General features: G+C 39.9%; 1 pseudogene; it reads left to right on the forward strand.

Annotated features, from left to right (window-relative positions):
* The first annotated feature begins 10683 nt into the window (after nt 1-10683).
* LOC138743734 (U1 spliceosomal RNA) lies at nt 10684-10832 on the forward strand (annotated as a pseudogene).
* The last annotated feature ends 10789 nt before the right edge of the window (nt 10833-21621 follow it).

Genomic DNA, 21621 nt, shown 5'->3' on the forward strand with positions numbered 1-21621 from the left:
GCATGCTGCTTAATTAACCTACACCCCCGGTACTTACTTATGGGCTGAAATGGCCTGTTACCGTATCGTATGTCTAACTTTAAAAATTAAAAGGTTGGACACCCCTGTTCTTGTGTAATTGAACCTTGTTTTAGATGCACTGTCTAACACCTTTTGTGGCTTAATAGCCAGGTAACACTAACCATGCAGCAATTGAATTTTCACTAGTTTTAAGTATTGAATTATTTTCAGGTACAGAAGTGGATCTGGAAACTAGTCAAAGCACTCTCTCAATGATCGTTTGTGAGTAGATCAATAAACTCCATTCCCAAATGTTGATCTTTCAATTTCTGTTTAAGGAGGGTTTAATTGAAAGGTGACATATTGAAACAATTTTGCTCGTTTAACAAGTAGCAATGAAGACATTAGTAAAATTTCTCATAATAACATTTGGGACTTTAAAAGTAGCTGTAGAAACAAAAATGAAACCTAATAATGAGATTGTATTCCACTGAAGTGTCTAATAAATTAAAGGTTTGATGGTACCAGTCACAAAATTGTTCCTTTGTGGAAGTTGTACAGTAAATCTTAATTCTGTTCTTGTCTTCTGTCCACATATTAGTAATTATCATTTAAGAACCAGAAGCCAAGACTTTCTCTATATTTTATTCACTTCAAATTCAGAGAGGTGGATGTTATTTTACAGCTCTCCTGTTACATTTCTGATTAAACTATAGGAATTGAATCTTTGACTTGCTTGATCTATACAATTCAGTTCTATTTGAATAAGCATGCATTGTCTCCAGTCATTTTTTTTCTCTGCAAACAGGTGAATTAAAGAACCTCCACCTCGGTTTTTTTGGAGGGGTGGAGGGGGAAGAGGAGAGTATCTTTCCTCTCCAATCTCTTTCATCTATTGTTTAATAAGGAAAATGTTCCAGTATCAATCTGTCTCCAGAAAAGCTATCAGAGCTTGATGTAGATTTCAGACACTATTAGGTTACGAGCAAATAATTCTATTTGTACATGTAAACCAGGCAGTCTAGTGTGTAGATAAACAGAAAATGAAATTCAATTTAGTTTGATGTGGGGGAAAATAAATGTGGGGGGAGGAAATTATTTTTGTGGAAGATAAATTGACTGGTCAAGGAGTGAGAGCTGGGGATACAGATCTCGAAACCAGTAAAACATTGGAGGTTGAGATGGTATTAATTAATTTCTAGATGAATAGAATATGAACATTGAGGGTAAATGACATTTTAAAGAAATTTTTCAGAAAGAACAAAATGCAGGAGAAAAAGTTTAAGTGTACCTACGTGGAGATGATAAATCTTTTTGGAAATTTTGAGTGGGCTACATTCTTTGGAAAAGAGATTTTATAGAGGGATTTGATTGTGGACACTCGGATATACTTATCCTGGGTAAGTCTATGATTACCAATAGACATAAACATAAGACAGTTTTAGCAAATAAGGAAGTTGAGATGATTTATACTGCAAGAGTGATCTAAAAGGTAGATTTTTAATTTAATTTAAATATGAACCTAATTTATTGAACCTCCCATTTGCTATGTACCAACTCAAGATTTGAAGTTAATCTCCTGAAAGAGCAAATTTGTTCTCGGTTTCCAAAGAGTTTTTTTGTTAATTTACATGTACAATCTGATAACTCACCTTTCTGGCTCCCACTGCCTAAATGTACCCACATGGTCAATTAATCTACTAACTCCATACATCTTTAGGTTAATCAACCTTTTAATGCTTTATAAGCTGTAACAATGAAGATAATTTCAGTAGTACTATATTTGACCTGTATGAAGTGTGGCTAAAAAATATTGAGGGCAGGTTTGCTAGAGTTGTTGGGGAGGAGGGTTTTAACAAATTTTGACCAGGTTGAGAGGGCAGTGAATAGGGCAGAAGATGCACTGTAGTGAGATTGTGAGGAAGGAATAGATAGTCAATAGAACAAAATTGGGAGGTGTCTGCATCCAAGGGAAAGAGATCTTTATTCAAGGTAACGTGATTCCCATTCTAGAATAATTTTTTTTTGGCATCAGCCCAATTGGAGGGTAGGATCATGGAGGCCAAATATACAGCATGACTTTTGTTTCTCAGTTCACTCACCCTTGATATTAACAATTGCAATACCAGATAAACAAAATTCAGCATGTAGATGGCACCATAATTCATTACTGTTGAAACTGGAGTTTTGTAATTTTATCAGAACAGAAATCACAATATTCTGTGAGACTACAATTCTACTACCTAAATTTATCATATGGGACACTTATTTAAGAGGGCAAATAATTGCCTACACATCAAAGATTAAGAAAGAACATATGAGGGAAGCAAAGGAATTGGAACAGGAGATAACCCAATTGGAAAAAGTCTCAAAAATTTGGCTCGAAGGAAAATCACAGGGTGCTTGATAGAAAGAAGCTAAAATATAACACTGCAAACTTATAAAATGGAAAAGGTAATAGTGAGTACCAAAGGAAAAGTACTATCAACTAGGAGAAAGAGCCTACAAGGTCGTCTCCTGGCAGTTGAAAGCAGAATAGGTCTCAAGAACAATTAATGCAGTCACAATGGAAAGAGGCAGGATTTCTTATAAACCTCAAGATATAAATGAGGCTTTCAAACAATTTTATGCAAACCTGTATATATCAGAATCTGACGGGAATTTTAATAAAATAGAAGATTTCCTGTCAGAATTTGAGCTTCTAAATTTAGATTTTAAAGAACAGGAGGGAATGAATGCTCTCTTTACTGAAATGGAAATAAAGGAAGCACTAAGTTCATTACAGATTAATACATTCCTTGGGGCTGATGGATTTCCCCCTGAATTTTATAAGGAAATCAAGGACCTGATAACTTTTTATGGAGGTGATGGATCAGGCAGCTGAAACACCCACCCAGAATCTTTTTCTACAGCAATAATTACAGTGATCCCTTAAAACCGTCATCTTATAGACCAATATCATTATTGAACACGGACTATAAGATATAATTGGTGAATAGGTTTGAATTTTTTTTGTCAAAATTAACAATGAGGATCAAATGGGGTATGTGCAAAAATAAAACCAGTCTGCTGACAAATCTAAAATTAATTAGTATAATTCATCTGGCTCGGTCAATTGGTGATCAGTCAAGGGTAGGTGTGGCCTTGGTTGCAGAAAAAGCTTTTGATGACTAGAATGGGATTTCTTGTTTAAAGTATTGGAAAGATTTGGATTAGGACACACTTTTATAAATTGGATATAGCATTATTTTAAGGCGTCAAAGTGAAAGTTGTGGCTAATGGGCAGATCTCTCCTGTATTCCCATTAACTAGATTTAGTAGACAGGGTTGTCCATTATCTTTTGCTCTTTTTATTTTGGCTTTTGAACTATTGGCAGAGGGTATTTGCTGTGATCCAGACATTAAAGGCTTCAGGGTAAACCAGGATGAACACAAGATCAATCTTTATGCAGACAATTTACTAATGTATTCGACAGGACCAGCAAGATCATTGGAAAAACTGCACTCTAAATTGGAAGATTATGGGAAGGTATCGGGATACAAGATAAATTGGGACAAGAGCGAAATAATGCCACTTACAGGTGGTCCTCAACCTTTTTCTTTCCACTCACACACCACTTTAAGTATTCCCTATGCCATCGGTGCTCTGTGGTTAGTAAGGGATTGCTTAAGGTGGTATGTGAGTGGGAAGGGAAGGTTGAGAGTCATTTCTCTAGGGTCTAAACCCAATTGTTACTGAAATTTTTTCGCTTGTGAAAAATCATCATTTGCCCCGTTTCCTTTAGAGTTCTGAAACCATACACATAACAAGTCGATTAGTTACAATTTAAACAGGTTTTCAAACTTTTTCTTTCCGTCCATATACTACCTTAAGCAATCCCTTACTAATCACAGAGGAATAGGGAATACTTAGTGTTATGTGAGTGGAAAGAAAAAGGTTGAGAACAACTGGAATACAGTTATTATCAAATAAATAGTCAATTTAAGTGGCCATTCAATGGGATAAAATATTTAGGGATTAAAATAATTTAATTTATATAAATCATGGAAATTATTTATGTCCCACTGTTGAGGAAAATCATTAGTTGGTAGAGTCAACTGTAATAAAATGGATATCTCTTCCAAACACTGCCCATATCATTGCCTCAGAGATTTTTTTTCAGGATCTAAATAAAGATTAGAAAATTCCTCTGGAATGGTAAGGTGGCAAGAGAAATTAACATGGGCTTATGCCCTGGGAGAATTACAGCTTCCAGATTTAAAAAAGAATACTGGGTTGCCCAGTCAAAGCTTATTGCCTCTGTTTAAGGTGGGAGATAGACCATCCTGGACACAAATTGAGCTGCACGTGGTGGGTGAGAGGATAGCAGGAGATTTTATTTATAAATGGATGCTAAATTAATTTCAGGAATAAGAGAAGGCCCACTATTAAAACATGTCATTAATGTTTGGTATAAAAATAACTTAGCAGATTTAAGGTGGGGTTATCATCAAAAAACACCCCCGACTCAAAATAGATCAATGCCATCAATATTGAATAACAAGCTCCTGGACACCTGGTCTCAGAAAGGGATCAGGTGCATCAAAGATTGTTATGAGCAGGGGAAACTTAAGTTATTTGATCAGTTTAAAAATACATATAGTTTGTTAAATAATTCTTTTCTCTGCTATCTTCAACTGAGATCTTAACAGACAAATTAGGTCCATTAATGACTTTACTGAAGTGGTGCAATTTGGAGACTCGGATTCGAAAGGGGATTATAAAGAAATTCATTTCAGCAGCGTATTTCCTATTTCAAGCAAAAACTCCTAAAACGGGGTTACATAAGTAAAGTCAGAGATGGGAATCAGACTTGGACATAATAATTGGAGAAGAGTGCTGGTCTGATCTCCATTGAGACAGTATGACAAATACAGTGAATGTTAGATATAGACTGATGCAGTATAATTTCTTGCATCAGTTATTTTTCACACCACAAAGATGAAATAAACTTAAATCAGAAATTTCAGACCAATGTTTTAGATCCAGCACAGAGCTGGGATCCTTTCTACGTTCAACGTGGTCATGTTCTAAGGTGAGGCCCTTCTGGGTAGATCTAGGGAATTTCTGAGAATAAATGATAAGAAAACATTTTCCACAAAACCCAGAATTGTTTTTAATGGGAAACATCATGGATGTAAGACCTATAATGAGGCTGTCCATATGTCAAATGCAATTTGTAAAGAAGTTATTGGCAGTGGCCAGGAAATGTTTTGCGGTTATCTGGACGTCCGATTCCCATCTGGGAATGGCATGACGGAATGCAGCAACGCAAAGTTGTGTTCAATCACTTACAGTTTGAGAAACAAATAGATTTTTATCAAATTTGGCAGCTGTATTTATGGCAAATAGCTATAAATCTTTAGTTTCTCCCCCCCCCCCCCTCGGTTCAGAGCACCCCATCTGTACCCCTCTCCTGGATCTAGAAAAGCCTGGAAGGTAGATGGTGCATACATGACAATCTCATTCTTTCTCTCTTTTTAGTCTAGTGTTCTCTATTCTTTTTCTCAGGGGGAGGAGAAGTACGGTTAATTATACTTAGACCTGCAATAGCTATTAATGGATGTATATTACTATTTTTTTCAGAAACTTATTTTGTCCTTTGCATTGACTTGAAAATTTGAAAATAAAATATTTTAAAAAGGGCAAAATTACAAGATGAGATGAAGGATTTAACTTCGGGTACTTTTGAAATAAAATTGAAAAGAGTGATGAATACAGCACTGAAGATCTTGTATTTAAATGCCTGCAGTAAGGTTGATGATCCAGTACAGTAGTTGACAGGTATGACATTGGCCGTCACTGAGTCTTAGCTGAGTGAAGACCATAACTGAGAACTAAATATCTGTGGATAGACAGTGTATTGGAAGGCCAGGAAAGTAGACAGGGAGGATGGGGTGGTTCTTCTGGTTAAAAATGCAATTAAAATTTTGGAGAGAGGAGACATTGAATCAGAAGAAATGGAATCCCTGTGGGTAGAGTTAAGAAACTGTAAGGGTAAAAAGACCCTAATAGGGGTTGTATGCAAATAAAAGCCAGGATGTGGCATGCAAAATACAGAAGGGAAGAAAAAGACGTGCAAAAGGGTAATGTTACAATTGTCAAGGTGGGGGGGGGTTTCAATTTGCAGGTGGATTGGGAAACTAGATTGGTACTGGATCCCAAGATAAATAATTTATTGAATGCCCTTAGGATGGCATCTTAGAACATAAGAAGCTGTGGCCGAGCTGATCAGGAAAATGGCGGTTCTGGATGGGCTATTGTGTAATGAACCAGAGTTGATAAGGGAGCTGAAGGTCAGGGAATCCTTGGGAAGGCAGTGATCATTGAAGGTGCTAGTGTAGCAGTGGTATAAAGAGAACTCCAGAGGTATGACAGGGAAAATGGTGAAAGTTGATTGTAAAGGTTCACTAGCAGGGAGGATAGCAGAGCAGCAATGGCTGGAGATTCTGAGAAATAAAGGTGCAGGACAGGTAAATTCCAAAAAGGAAGAAATGTTTTTTTTTAAACTTTATTTATTAATTTTAACTTATGAAGAAAGTAAGTAATTCATGTACAGAAAAAATACAAAATAAAGTAATACAAGTACAAAGTAACATAGTTAATACAATACCAATCTCAGCATCTCCCCCTAACAACTAAAAACTAAGATTTAAAAAAAACTATTTTAACCCCTAAACCCCCCTTCCCCACCCCCACGATAAAGAGTGAAGAATTAATACTATTAGTATAAGGAAAAAAATGTATATCTTAAAAAAAGATCGATATATATATAAAAAACCAAAAAAAATTAATTATTAATTATTAATCCAAAATTTTTTTATTATATAAGAATATATATGAAAAAAAAACAAAAACAAAAAGAACTTAAATGAAAAAAACAACTAATAATTAAAAAAACTTAAAAAAAAAAGAAAACATATATATAGAAAAAATATATAATTAAAAAAATTTTTTTTAAAGAAAAAATGATTAATTCAATCTTATTTAAATTGTATATAATCAATAAATGGGGTCCCCTTTAACTCATAAAAAGACGTCTTATCTTGTATAGAAAAAGATATTCTTTCCATAACCAAACAAAACTTCATCTCTGAATACCACCTATCTAAAGACAATACATTTCTATTCTTCCAAGTAATCGCTATACATTTCTTGGCCACTGCCAGCGCTAAGTAAATAAAAGAGATCTGGTAATTATCTAATTCTAAATCAATCAATGGTTGCATATTCCCTAATAAAAATATATCAAAGGAAGAAATGTTTGAAAGTAAAAATGACACAACCAGGCTGTCGAGAAGTCAAAGCCAAATTAAAAAGCAAAAGAAAGGGCATACAAGGAAGCAAAGAGGAATAGGAAGATTTTAAAAGCTAGCAGAAGGCAGCTAACAATGCCATTAAGAAGCAAAAGATGAACTCTGAAAGGAAGCTAGGAAATAATATCAAAAAGAATATTAAAAACTTTTTAAAAGTATATTGTTTTTCTTTCAAAAAAGTGGTAGACAAGGAGATGGCGGAGAGAAACTGAACAAGTCTTTTGCATCAGTTTTCACTGTGGAAGACAGTGTATTTTTCAATTTTCAAAAGGCCTTTGACTAGGTTCCCCACACATGAGGCTAACAAGAGGAGAGCCCATGGAATTGCAGAAATTATACTAGCATAGGTAGAGCATTGGCTGATCAGCAGGAAACAGTGGGAATAATAACGGGATCCTATTTTGGTTGGATACTGGTTACCAGTAGTGTTGCACAGAGGTCAATGTGGTACCACTTATTTTTACGTTGTATGCTAAATATTTGGATTCTGGAATAAATGACTTTGTGGCCAAGTTGGCAGATGATACAAAAATAGTGGAGGGGCAGGTAGTGAGGAGGAAATGGAGAGGGTGTAGAGAGACTTAGATTAGGAGACTGGGCAAAGATGTGGCACATTAAATACAATGTTGGAAACTGTATGTTCATGCACTTTCGTAGAAGGGATAAAAGGGCCGACTTGTTTGGATGGGGAGAAAATTCCAAATTCAAAGGTACAATTACTCTAAACATTAGCCACCAGGTTGAGTCAGTAGTGAAGAAGGCGAATGATGTGTTGGGATTCATATCTAGAAGAACAGGATATAGGAGCAGGGATGTGATGTTGAGGCACAAGTGAGGTCTCACTTGGAGTATGGAGTACAGTTTTGGGTTTTTGAATTAAGCTTCTATCGAGAGCATCCTGGCCAGCTACATCACAGTGTGGTACGGTTGCTGCAAAGAAATGGATCGGAGGTCACAAGAGTGGCAGTCTTCCCCTGCGCTGCCCCACCCCCCACCACATTGAAGTGATCTACTGGGATCCTTGTCTGAAAAGAATGTGTAAAATCATTGAGGACCCCTTCCACCCTGAACACAGCTGGTCCTGTAGGGGAAGAGATACAGGAGGATCAGAGCCAGCACCACCAGGGTGAGGAACAGCTTGACAGAATTCTTTGGAGTTCAGAAGAACAAGGGGGACCTCATAGAAGTAATTAGAAGGATGAAAGGCCTGGACAGAGGAGAGGTAGCAAAGGTGTTTCCCATGGTGGAGGAGTCTAGGATTAAAGGAAACATCTTCAGGTTTGAAGGACCCCGGTTTAAAACAGATATGTATGAATTTCTTTAGCCAGAGAGTGGGCTGCTGTGAAAGCCATGTTGTTGGGTATATTTCAGGCAGGGATTGATAGGTAGATGAATAGTCAGGCTATCAAAGGTTATGGGGAGAAGGCAGGGGAGTGGGGGAATGGATCTGCACACCATGGAATGGCGAAGCAGACTTGATATGCTGAATGGCCTACTTCTGCTCTTGTATCTTGGAATTTAATGTTACTTGTGAAAGGATTAAGATGGTTGACAGGACATCCATCTTTTGTCTCCAGCCTCCAATTTGGGAAGAAGTTGCTAGCCTTTCAGCCTCAGCTTGCAGCAATCATTGGGGAGAGTGTTTTAGTAATAGGTTTTGGAGGAAACCTGCAGTACTGCAGGGCCTTGAGAAGAGGGGAGAGGGCAAGAAAATGAGACCCATCTCGACATGCAGCAACCTAGTGTGCCCTGTCCTGATGGGGATTTGCAGTAAGGTCACAACAATATCACTGGAGCCTGGTCTACCTGCTTAAAATAGTCTTTTGGTACTTGTTTCTGGGGGGGGGGGGGGGGGAAGTTAACATCAAGCCATGATGTATTGAGATAACAGGAGTAGAGATCAATAACACTGAGTTGGATCTCCATGCTAAGAATGGTGAATCAAAGGTGTCCATGAATGTCAGCTTTAGTTAGAAAATGTGCTGTGTCTGACATTTGAGATTTGGAGTGATAATGAAAGGGAAAAGAGATGTGAAAATGTACACATATTTTGTGATGTAGATTATGTATTATGCACCATGTAAATGTATAATTATTACAGTTAATATATTGACAAGATAAGCGTACCTTCTGGGCAGTTGTATGAAGATGGAAACTTGGCCATATAAAACCACTCTGACTGGATAAGTTTAATTATTCTAAGATTTTTGTTATGGTGGCATGGAAATGTCATTCTGGGCATTTTTAAAAAAATATCTGTGTTTAAATGTCACCCTTAATTATTAATGCAGTGATAACTAGGATCGATCACAGACTCCTGCAGCACTGGAGTCCGAAAGTACGGCCAAGTACCATCGCATTGAGCATTACAAAGACATTCAGCAGTACTGAGCGGCAGAGTTTGGCAGCATCACAGCTGATGAGACAGAATTGCAGTTCTGAGAGCTACCTGCAAAATAAATCAACCTTCAAACTGGCAACAAAGAGCCAGGAGGAGGAAACAAAGATCTTTACAAAGCATCTTTCATAACCCTACAATACCCAATCATGAGCCTCTTTTTCTCTTGTTTTTTTTGTCACCTTTATAATATAAATAAAGATGGGCATTTACTTGCACCTTCAGGCACTCCAAAGCACTTTAAAGCAGCAAATTAATTTTGAATTCTAACCCCTGTTGTAATATAGGCAACATGGCAGCCAAAATGAGCACTGGCATTTTTGCTGATTGTGAACGATCTCTTGGGGAATCTATCAGAAGATACTGGGCAATTTTTTTTTTTAAAGGGTTGTTTCCTGAAAAATAATAGGGATTCAGATTTGCTGAATCACATACGAAGTTGGAGAAACATTAAATTAACTTTTATTGAGTTTAATCACATAATGAGGCTGACACATTCTGTTAGTTCAACTGACCCAAAAGTGTTTTGCGGCTGATTTTCCTTTTGTACTCAGCATCTGATGCCTCTCGTGTCAGTGTCCAATAACAGTCGGCCAGCATTGATCGATTCCAGTTACCCTGATACCACTTTTCCATGTCCTGGTGAAACCTTTCACCATGTTCGTCACTGGCTACACCAAGATCAGCAGGGAAGAAATCTTAAGTGCGAATGCAGAAAATGAATTTTCAAAGACATGCTGCACTTCATGGTTTTGTAGCTTGAAGTAGACTTAAAATGTCAGGAAATCACAAAAATAGGTTATATGTAAAAAATGGAATGAAATAGGAAAATGTTAAGGTGATTTTCATGATCAACAACCCAAAGTCCATAAAAGTCCTACAAGTGTTCAGGAAGCAAAATCTTCATTGTCCAGTGAGATGTATTTGTTATACTTACCTGGCAGGGGAGAATCAGTGGTCATGATGGCCGATCTCCCAGGACGAGGTTATCCCATTGCACTTCGGGTGTGCTGATGCCTGCGATGTCCCGAAATGCGGGATACTCGACTGCAAAATTTGTGGTAGTGGGGGACTCCATTCGTGCTAAATTAAAAAAAAGATGTATCTGTTCAAGCTATGTTGTGGGACCCTTTGTATCTACCTTTGCTTAATATATAGCTCTCCAAAGTATTGCAATTGAGTTAGCCATGATCATATTAGAGAACTCTACTGTTATTTAGAAAGTGACAACTTTCTGCCTCAGGATTGACTGAAAAATAGGACGTAGAATAAGGGAAGAATGTTGGCTGTGATGAGTCATCAATACATTGGGGTTTGGGCAAGGCTGGCTAAGGAAGGCACAAGACCCAGATGTTTGGGTGATGGAGCACAATGTTTCAGATAATTTATGGCTGGATTGACAGTTTTTGATATAACTTACTACAAGTTAAGTTTCTGTTTCAATTAGTTACAATTTTAGTTGTATAATGACACATTTGACCAAAGTGGTTTACTTTGTTTAATTTTATTTTGGTTTATACTTTTTTTTATTGAATAATGGATTTGTTAATAAAATACCATGAATATTGAAGTGTGTAATAAAAATGGAAGTGGTTAAAAACTATGGCCAAAAGTCACATATCATACTAATATCTGATATTGGCAGAAACTTGTAACTTCACGAATAATTGAGTGAAAAGCCCTGCCAAAGGTAATGGACAAGGCCCAGGACATCATGGGTAAAACCCTCCCCACCATTAAGGACATCTACAGGGAACGCTGCCTTAGGAGAGCAGCAGCAATCATAAAGGATCCAATCATGACACATATGCTCTATTCTCGCTGCCTCCTTCAGGAATGAGGTGTAGATGCCACAAGACTCACACCACCAGGTTCAGGAACAGCTGCTACCCCTCCACCATCACCTCAATAACAAACTCAATCAGGGACTTATTTAAGGACTCTTACTTTTCACTATTGATTTTTTTTCCCTCTCTCTGTATTACAAAGTTAGTTTGTTTACATTTACAGTACAAGTCCGATTATCGGACTTGGCCCATTTTGGATAAATGGGTTTTTTTGGAGAACTAGTCAATTTTTAAAAACAGCCCAATAGCAACAGCAAATCACTTGTAATAGGTGTATACAACAACAAACAACAAGGTAAGGCTTTTGAAATATTAAAATAAAGTTTAATTCTCACCCAAAAAAATGCTGGCCACCGCCAATCACCAATACTTCCCCACCAAGGTCCCATTCATTCTGGGAGCCAGAGAGTCCCGCTCCTGCAGGTGCTTGAGGTCGCTGGTGCCACCAGGGGCCCATGGTCCGCTGCTGCCACTACTGGGGGCCCGAGGTCTGTGGTGCTGCTACTGGCACTGGAAGCCTGAGGTCCACTCCTCTGTCATCCCCGGTCAGTTTGGCTCTGAAAATTTTTCAGATAAATGAGGGTTTCGGAGGGGGGAGATCCAAGATGGCGGATAGAGGCTTGTAGGGTGACCCAAAAGCTCTCTGAAAACATTAAAATAAAGGATAGATACAAAAGATACCCTAAATTAAAAAGACCCCAAAAAGAAGGAAAACAACCAGGAATACGAATAGAAGAAAGAGTGAGAAGGGAAAGAAAAAAGATGGGGAAAAGGGTAAAGAGGCAGGATGGAGGAAGAGACTCATTGTGTAGTGGAGGTGAAGAGGCCAACCCAGGGCCTAGTGAGGTGATGGTAGCAGAGCCAACAGAGCCTCAAAGCTTCCCAAGGGAATGGGAATTGCCTGGGAGGGAGAGACAGGATGGCTCCAATAAGGTTGGATCTCGAGAGTGCTGGGGGAAGGACACAACCGAAATGGCAAGAGTGCTGTCGGGTGCAGGAGAGGCGGAGGCCCAAGGCCATGGAAGCCAGCGGAGGAGGAGCTGATGGCAATGCAGGTGGTGGGGGGAATGCTGTTGGGTGTGGACAGTTTGGGGACCCAAGTTTGGGGGAGCTGAACTGAGGAGAAGCAAATGGAGACGTGGGCAGCAATGGGAGCACTGTTGGGTGTGGAAGAATCGGGGACCTGAAGTTAGGGGAGCCAAGTTGATGGGGAGTCAGCAGCAGAGAGAAAGACCCTGCAGGCAGGAAGAAAAAGTAAAGTTGAAGACAAGGACTTATCTGGTAAGGCCGCTCAAACCTGTGGGCGCGACAAAGTCAGGTCTGAGGGCTTTGGAGGTGTCAGGGCTGGAGGACTTCAGGCCCACATGGCCAGAGGGGATCTGATGGGAAAATAGCATGGCAGGGCGGCCTGGAGTCAGAAAGTGAGGTGGAGAAGTCAAAAGAACAAGGAAGGACATTACAAGGAGGTGAAAGACAGATAAAGGGGGCAGGGTGCCTGAGAAATACTGGAGGCCATTGGCCATATAAAAAGAACTTTGAAGTCACTGGTGACAGGGCAAAGAAATGCTGGAAAATCTGACAGGAAGGGCATCTGAAATGGAAAAGAGAATTGAGAAAGTAGAAGAAAAATTTAATAAGAGAGAGAATGAAGTGGATACGTGGGAAAGGGATGGGCTAAAGATGTGGGAGAAGATAGTTACCTTAGAAAACATCAGTAGGAAAAATACAGTTAAAATTATGGGGGTCAAGGAGGGGAGAGACGTGGTGGAGTTCCTGAAAAAGTCGATACCAGATATACTGGGGAGGGAACAAATTGGAAATAATCTAAAAATAGAATGGGCCCACCGGTCTCTTGCCCCCACCCCCTCCCCAAACCCAAGGCCAAACAACGGCCGTGCTCGATCCTGGTAAGGTTCCTTCGCTACCAGAAAAAAGAGAGGATTCTTGGGTAGCGGCAGTGGATGCGAAGACAAGGTGGGGGGGGGGGGGTCGGTGGAATATGAGGGGGAGAAGGTTTTATTCTACCTGGTCAAAACTGCGGCACTATTGAAAGACAGGAGGGAATTTGTCCTGGTTTAAAAAAAACCCTTAAACAAACAGGAACCGAGTTTACCTCCTTCACCCAGCAACGCTGAAGATATTAAGGGCGGGAGGGGAGGATTTTGTAAGAACCCTGCCACTACTTTGGGGTTAAATGTAAATAAGTAGGAAAGAGGGAATCAGGGGCAAGATGGACTGTAAATATTGTAATTGAGTGGAATACGAGGAGGATGGTTTTTTCATAATGTTAATGTTTCAAGATGAATGGATATTAGAAGTAAGAATGAATACAGGGAGCTCAAAGAAAGGGAGGGAGGTACAAATGGTATATGGGTCAATTCAGCACCTCTCAAAATGGCAGGGGGATTGGTGCCAATAGTGAGAGCCCACTCATCCTTCTATACACCAGTGAGTGCAGTCCCAGGGCCATCAAACACTTCATGTGGAAACCTTCCATTAAAGGGATCATTCTTGTGAATCTCCTCTGGACCTCCTCCTATGCCAACAGATCCCTCTTTAGATGGCAAAATTATGTTCATCTACATTTTGAAAGGTGATGAAGTTTTGTGATCCTGAACTATATGATAAAGGCTTTTATTTAAAAAAATGGTTCAAGGAATGGGCAAGTAGAATGCTCTAGGTGGCACTCTCTACCTAAAGCATTCTGACATACTGCAAATTCTGACACTTGTCAAGGTTTGGCTTGTTGGTGAATGGCAAGTTAATAATGTTATAGTGGATCATTCTCTGCTCAATCTGGTGAAATGACAAACTCATCGAATCAGGCAGGGTTTAGACTGAAATGCTGACCATCCCTTTACCTGCACAGATGCTGTGTGACCCGATGATTCTCAGTCATTTAATTGGAAGGTTTCGCCGAGGGTGACCCATGACATTGATATCCAGCAGATTCTGCTCGTTTCCAGCATCTGGAATTTCTATCTGGCTGAGAATCATGTTGGATTATATTAAATTTGCAGCACAATCAAGATATGTTCCTTGTGTCTTGTCAAGAACAAGAGAAAAAAAAAGCCACAAAATACATACTTCAAATCACCTGAGACTTACAAAGCACAAGTGTTTTGCTGACAAATTAAAACTTTTCATGTAAGCAAAGGCCAGAATTTAAAAGTAAGACAGCAAATCATATATCACAGAGGCCAATTCAGACTCCTTATGAAAGGTGAAGGGCATCCACCTGAATTCTTCAGAGACACTGGGTTGGGAAGTGAATACATTCTGGTAGACTTTTCCTGTACTCAAGTGGTTTTGCAGAATTCCCAACAACTTGACTCAAATCTCATTTCCCCATATTAGGCTTGTATTCCTGTACTCATTTCCTAAACATTGCAATTGTATCTTCCTCTAGATCTCCTTCTAACACTTCCTCTGGCAGCTCATTCCATATACTCATTGCCCTCTGGGTGATGAGCCTGCCCCTCAGATCTCATATAAAATCATAGAAAGATATATCAGAATAAAGGCCCTTTGGCCCAGCAACTCTGGGCTGTCAACTAGGGACAATTTACAATGCTGGTCTTTCAAATGTGGGAGAAGTGAGAACACCTTGGGAATCCCAACTGTCATGGAGAATGTACACCCTCCATAAGCAGCATTGGAGATCAGAACTGAACCGGGGTCACTGAAGTTGTGAGACTTATTGGCAAATCAGGAAGGAAGGGAAGTCCGAGTTTTCCCAAATCCTTTCAATGCGTGAGTTAAAGGCTTTCCCCCGGTAAGTTGACAAATGACCAGTGCCAGGGAGGGGTTGGCAGCTATCCACATGACTGTGCCAGGGTATTCAATGACGTGCCAAATGTCCTCAAACTTCTTAGAAAGTAGAGGCGTTGGTGCACCTTCTTCACGGATACCTCAAAATGCAGGCGCCAGGAGATATCTTCTGAGACATGGAACCCAAAGGTACTGACCCTCTCAACCTCCAACACAACAATGTGGAGAGGTGCATGATCTCTTGGGCTCTCCTTCTTAAAATCAATAATAAGCTCCAAATGGAAGCATTTACAGCTTCTCATTTTTCATCATTCAGATTGCTTTCCTGTTTATTATCACATTGCTATTTGAGCCCTGAACCGACTGGCACTTATGAGAGAAATTGCTGACACCAAATTTAATCTTAATTATCTGCTTCTTCTTTTACATCTTTCTCTTTACTTCTCTGTTCTTAAATTACATTGTTCCTGTTTGTTACAAAGGGCCCAGATACTCCCTAGACTTTGCTGAGCATTTACTAACTCCATTTCTAGTTACATGTTGTGCAGCTGTTCAGTGATGGACCGTAAAGAAAGAATCTAACTAAAAACAAATTCTGTTCTGTTTTATCTGAACAGTTACAGCTTATAACTCTGACCAAGAGTTACCTGGTAATAATAGAGTGACTAATGTCTCTTGACTTCTAACCAATGTTATATTTCCCCTGGTTCAAAGCAGGATAGCAGTTTGAATCCATCTGAGAATGATAAAACAGGCATCAGAATATTTAATTCTCATTTATGTGAAATAAGTTATTTCCGTGCAGATTTTGGTTTCCCATCGTTGTTACAAAGATTGCAGTTCAATGGTACTTAATAGGCTATAAAGTGTTCAAAGGCACCACCAGGTGGTGTAGTGCTGTGTCAAGAGGAAATTTAATCTTTCCTCAGAGGTTTGAAAACAGAAAGGACCTGACATTCAACATAGATTTGCAACTGCATCACATGCTGCTTTTCTGCAACAGTGCATCAAATTGTCAAATTGAAAGCCAGTTAAATCTCAATCGGTGAATGTTTTGACCTGCATCTCTTTCTCAGAATTGAACTGAAATTGACTAACTTGTTTCACACAAAATACATGCAGAATCAGTAATCTGAAGCCTGTGCATCACACTCAGCTGAATTTGAAGTGCTCTCCTGCTTTGGACATTCGAATTTCTTCAAGGCTCAGGCCAGAAACATTGGTCATACATATTTACCATCCATGGATGCTACATCACCTGCATCCTCCAGCATATGAATTTCTTCAAGGCTCAGGCCAGAAACATTGGGCATACAGCTTTACATCCATGCATCCTCCAGCATTTTTGTGGGGTTTTTTTTTGACCTGCGGGTGCTGCCTGACCTGCTGAGTCCCCCTGGTTTCTCATTGCTTGTTCAAGATTCCAGCATCCGCAGGTTTTGTGTTTCCTCATCTTTTGACCTACCCAGCTTGTCACCTGACACCCCATTACCTCCTTATACATTCATCTTTTCCACCACCAGTGACAGAATAGGTTTACATCTGCATCAGTCCCTCCAAACTCTTGGAGGCTGAAGCCTTGAAATGTAAAGGAAGCTGGCAAGAGGGAATATCACTATCCAACTTATCTTCCATGTCACACACTGTCCTGACTTGGAAACATTAAGTTCAAGTTCATTTGTCATTCCATTGTACCAGTACAACCTGATTAAATAGTGTTCTCCGGTCCACAGGGCAGAACTGTATACAACACATGTATGGACATAACCCATGTGCATACAAATGATACATATTCACACACATATGTACACCGAGGGTTGTTTTAGCAGTTCTACTGTCCATGTGAAGAAGTTCCTCAGCCTGGTGGTCTGGTTCTGATACTTCTGTATCTTTTTCCTGATGGGAGTTGCTGGAAGATGGGGTAAGGGTCCTCACAGATTTTGTGAGCCCTCTTTAAACAAAAATCCCAGTAAATCCCATTAATAGGGGAGGAAGACCCCAGTGATCCTCTCTGCCACTTGTAAGATCCTGTGGATTGACCTCCAATCCAATGCTTAACAGCATCCGTAGCACACCATGATGCAGCTGGCCAGGACATTCGCAATAAGGCTCCTGTAGTAAATTGACGGAATGGTGGCCAGTAGCTTTTGCCGCTTCAGCCTTATAAGGAAGTGCAGTAGTGGTTGCGCCTTCCTGTCAAGTGAGGAGATATTGTGAGTCAGGAATGGGTTACTTCTTGAGTGGACTCCAAGGAACTTGGTGCTTCTCTCCAGTACCAACAAGCTATTAATGTGTAATGGAGGGTGGTTGTCCCTGGTCCTCCTGAAGTCAGAATCATCTCTTTTGTCTTGTCCAGGTTGATATTCCCACACTATATCATAAATATTCCAGCTCTTCTCTGTATTTCAACTCATTGTTACTGCTGATGAAGTCAACTACTGCCCTATCCTCTGGAAACTTGATGACTCTTGTTGGAGCTCATCTGGCCTTGCAATTGTGGGTCAGTAGTGTGAACAGGAGTGGGCTGACCATACAGCCCAGTGCTCAGCCTGATGACGTTTGACTTTCTCCTGTAAACCCGGATAGACAGCAGCCTTTCTGTTAGGGAGCCCAGATTGAGTGACAAAGAGGAGTGTTAAGTCGCCATTCCTCTAGGGAATGATTGTATTAAACATCAAGCTGAAATTGATGAAGAGCAGCCTGGTGTACGTGGCATCATTCTCCAAGTGGGTCAGGATGGAGTGGAGGGGCAAGGCTATAGCATCGTTAGTGGAACAGCCCATCTAGAGACCAATTGAAATAGGCCCAGTGTCTCTGGGAGGTGTGCATTTCATAATGATGGAGTTCAGTGCCACTGGGCAGAAGACATTGATGCCTGTTACAGTCATCCTCTTTTGCATGGGGATGATGGTGTCCATCTTAAACCCATGGGCTGCAGTGACATACCACTACCATTTCTTCAACTTCACGATTAATATCTCAAATCAAAGTCACCTTGCGGCACTGTGGAAGTGCCTCTCTTACAAAAATCGCTGCAATTTAAGATGCATAATACCATTTCACATGGCTCATTAGCAATGGCTGTTAAATGCTGGCTTTCCAATGACATCCATGTGTCTTGAATAAATACAAAATACCTACGATGTTGATTTAGAATCTTGGTAGATTATATAAATGAAAAAAAAATGATTGGTGACTGGAATTTGGTACAAGTGGTAGGTGAGCAGAAAATTAATGAAGGTTAAAAGATGGAAGGGTGAGCCACAGGACATGAAGCAAATACTGGAAGTGTTGTGGTGCGCTGAGGTAACTGCGAGTAAGCACAAAACTTGAAAGACTGTACAACAGGCTTTATTCAGGTAAAAGTCTGAACACCAGTTCATGCTTCGGTGGCTCAGGAGGGGCCGGCTCAGGTCTATATTCGGGTTGGTTGATTGACAGCTGGCCAGGTGGAGTCAGCCCCCTAGGGGGTTTATTCAGGTAGGCTGAATGACAGCCAGCCAGATGGAGTCAGCCCTTAGGTGGTCTTCCTGCAGGTACAGAGATCCCCCTGCAGTCGGCTGGTGGTCATAGCACTGCAGGTGTAAATAGAAGGAGTCAACAGAGGCTGGAAACAGGAGTAAATTAATGTCTTGATGAAGGGTTCCGACTTGAAATGACGACAATTCTTTTTCTCTCACTAGTGCTGTTCATCCTTGCTGATTTCTTCCAACAGTTTGTTTTTTTTTCTCTCCACACAGTATACATATAAAACCTGGCTACTAAAATGCTGTTTAGATATCAGTTTAAGGACACCATTTCAGACTGACTCGAGATTTTTTAAAAAGTAGCTTTATTTCTTTTTCAACATTTCCCTGCTGATTATTGTTGTCTGGCACACAAAGCTTTTAAATTTATAAATTTAGATACAAGCCCTTTCAGCCTATGAACTCATGTCACCCAATGAAACCCAGTTGACCTACAGTCCCCAGTATATTTTGAACAGTGGGAGGAAACTACCCGGAGGAAATGTACGCAGACATGGGGAGAATGTATAAACTCCTTACAAACAGCAGCGGATTCGAACCCGGGACGCTGGTGCAGTAACAGCATTGCACTAACCATTATGCTAATCATGCTGCCATTTTGTTTACTTTTCATCCATTTTAGATCTGTTACCCTTTGTCAGGAAAGCACGTCATATCTTATGAGGTTCTGCATTATAATCCAATACACCACAGGCCCACTGTCAGACCACAGTCTTCCGTGAGTCCCTTGTAGTGGGCACATTGATAAATGTATAATTTGTATGATAAATACATGAGCAATGGTTTAGAGTTCTCAATTACCAGCAGTAATTCAATTTAAGAAATCAACTAATAATAACAGATTTCTGATGTCATTTGTTCTGCCCATCCAGTGAACTCAAACTGTCAATGACTATTAGACAAATATAAAAATTGGAGAGCATGAGAAATAAAAGTGGGAGTAGGTCATTCAATAATTTTTATTACACCATTCCCTTGATTCCTTCAATATTTACAAATTTATCAATCTTTTCGAATATTCTAAACCAAATCTCAAAAACCCTTTGGCATTGGACATTCTAAAGTTTCACTGACTTCTGAGTGAAGAAGCTTCTTCTGCCCTGGAAGGGCACACTCTTATTTTAAACTGGACCTCTGAGTCCCAATCAAAATCTGCCGCAGTCAAGGCCCTCCAGAAGTTTGTACATTTTAATAAGATCATCTCTCATTCTTCTAAGATCAACCGAATACAGACCTAGTTTGCTTAATTTGACCTTTCATCTTGGAAATCAATCCAGTTAACCTTTGCTGCACTCCCTCTCATACAAGTTTATTCCTGTATTGGAGGATTTAAACCATGCTTTTTGCTTCAGATTTAAACCATGTTTTTTTTTTACCTTTGCTTCTGCAAGGCTGAGAACCTGCTTGTTTTTAAGAATCAGCAGACATAAGCTAAATTCCACCGAGGGGCCAGAGATGCAGTTATCTGACGAAAGGACATCTGTGTACCAAGAACATTTAATCTTCCTGTTTGTTTTGGTCACAGACTGTCAGAGGCCTAGCCTTGATGCAAAATAAACCATTGTATTCAAAGTGATAAGCTGAAAATTATGTTATTCGATAGAAGACTAGGCATGCTCGCTTGCTCGCTTATCTTTCTTGCTGTGCTGGGAATAGGTGCTTGGGTAAGCAGTTTTTGGGTAATATAAGCCATGATCCCGCTGCTGAAGTTTGAGACTCTCTGAGAGGTGGCAACATCTCTCAGCAAGAAGAAGAACTTCTGGAGTCCAGCCAACGTCCCAGTCAGGGGAGGTGGAGAAGCTGCTACCGGCGCCCTGACAACCTACTACAAGTGTGCAGTCGTTGCCTCGCTTTGGCAGTTGGGACCAGTCCAAGCGTTGATAAGTATAGTTGGGAAGGGCTTGCATAATGTAGTGTGAAATATGCTTTTGAATTTGTAATAAACATTTGTATAATCTGAACTGCTCTCGGTGTGTGTGTCTATTTTCTTTCGGTAGCTCAAACACTGTGACCAATCTAAAACGAACAAAGTGGGAGGTACAAGTTTACCCAGGACACCTTTGCTGCACTCCCTCTCATACAAGTATATTCCGAACGCAGGTTCACAAGGGCACGATGTAGTTGAAATAAAATGTGTATCATAGAGCCAACTTAGATGGAATTGAGCTTGAAGAGCATGTTCCACAGTCACTCTCCTTTGTTAGAACCAAAGACTTGAATGAGATTGAAAGAGGCCATGAAGAGTAACTGATGCAGCACTCCTCATTTTTCCAGTTCTCTTGTGGTCAAGATTGTGTCCACCGGGACGGATGGAATCCTTAGTGTGATTCATAAAACAGTTCTTCAGCCATTGGAATAGGGCAATTCTGAAAGACCCTTGCAGGGAAACTTGCTAAGCACTTCTTAACAGATGAGGCATTTAGGGCAGGCAGGTACTGATGGCAGATTTTCTCCTCTGAAGGAACATTAGTGAATAGGATGCAGTTTTTTTAATGATAATCGAATAGTTTTGTGATCATCATTACTTAGACATTTTCTTTCTTATTTTAATTCCTGATTATTAACCGAATTTAATGTCCACTGCTGTCAAGATGGAATTTGTATTCAGTAATCTGGATCGCTAGGCGAGATCTATGGGTTATTAAATCAGCTGCTTAAGATCCACTACCATTGCGACAATTTGTTAAAAAATTTACATATTTACAGGATAATGATTATGAAC

This window comes from Narcine bancroftii, chromosome 9 (assembly GCF_036971445.1).
Source record: "Narcine bancroftii isolate sNarBan1 chromosome 9, sNarBan1.hap1, whole genome shotgun sequence".
NCBI classification, from domain to species: domain Eukaryota; kingdom Metazoa; phylum Chordata; class Chondrichthyes; order Torpediniformes; family Narcinidae; genus Narcine; species Narcine bancroftii.